Genomic DNA, 1440 nt, shown 5'->3' with positions numbered 1-1440 from the left:
CAATGACAATGAGACTTGGAGGCCGGGCGATCCACTCCTGCACGAGCGCTGGGACCGTAGGCAGCCAAAGCCTACAAGTTTTTAGCGCAACATATTTTGCGGAAACTCGGATACCGTGTTGTCCAGGCCGTCCGGCCGCTGTTGATCACGTCGGCGAGGTGAACGTATTCGCTGGAGAGAAGCGCTTGAAAGCCGCGGTAACGGAGGGAAGATGCCTGATCTGTCATCGAGTCGCCGACCATGAGAATCATGGGCCTCAGCGACGGCAAATCCACGGGTCTACTTGTCGTCAGCCCGGTACAATGCGTCATCATCTCGGTATAATTCGTCATCATCTCGGTGTAATTCGTTGTCACCGTGGGGCAATTGGTCGGCATCTCGGTATAATTCGACGTCATTTCGGTATAATTCGTCGTCATCTCGGTGCATTTCACCGCTGCAGTATTTGACAATGTTGCCAGACCGACGGACACGACGGCGCCAGCGGCTGCACCGAGCGCAAAGGATACCGCGACGAGGCCAGCTACGAGACCCCAAAATGTCGATACATGTTACGTATGCGTACCGGCGATGCGGTAGTGATACGGGTGGTATTGCTGGGCTTCTTGCTTGTATAGCACCTCAAAGTGGTTGCTCATCGCGTGCAATAAACCCAGAGTGAGCAACGTACGACTCGAGGCTTGGCGAGATCTGTGTTGTCGGGTGCAGAGCGGCGAATGGCGAGGGATCGCATTCACTATTAATACCTCTGCACTTCCAACGGCCATGGTACCTGCTCACTGGTACCTGCTCATTTGTACCTGCTCAAGATCGTTGCGCTTGTCAATCCGCGTGAAACCGAAACCCAAAAAATCAATGTTGCGGCGTATTGGCATCGCCCTGCGCGTCGTGCTGGTCTTGGCGCTCCTGAGCTGCGTTGCGTAGGCAGCTATTTCGCATCGACGGAGGTCGCTCACGTGCTGGCGGCGTAGGCAGCCCGTCATCTTCTCGCCCGCGAGCGCCATCGAGCCCGCCCATCTGGCAAGTCGGAGCAAAGTGGGCGAGGAGAGAATTAGTTTCCTCTCAGTGTTTTGAGCAAAAAAGAAAATCGTGACGACCTCATGGGCCGACCCCACGCCCTCGACGTGTACGTTCTGTTTCCGAGCGAGTCGCAAAGGGCCAAGGGACGCGTGATGGTGCAGGGCAAACCCATAACCAAGGAGTAGTTAACCGAGAAAAAATCACACGTAGTAGAGTTCGGGCCGATCGCGGAAGGGCGGGTGCGAAGGAGGTTTGTACGCGTCTTGGACGGCTTGGCACGCGACAGGAACACATTCGCGGCAGCTAAAGACGAGTGTCACGAGGAGAAGCGGGAACACGAAGACGGGCTCGATGGCGCTCGCGGTCGAGAAGAAGACGGGCCGCCTACGCCGCCATCACGTGAGCGACCTCCGTGGATGC

The sequence above is a fragment of the Saprolegnia diclina genome (genome assembly GCF_000281045.1).
Source record: "Saprolegnia diclina VS20 unplaced genomic scaffold supercont1.42, whole genome shotgun sequence".
Taxonomy (NCBI): Eukaryota; Oomycota; class Saprolegniomycetes; order Saprolegniales; family Saprolegniaceae; genus Saprolegnia; species Saprolegnia diclina.
The sequence above is the reverse complement of the archived record's forward strand: the minus strand, read 5'-3'. Positions refer to the sequence as shown.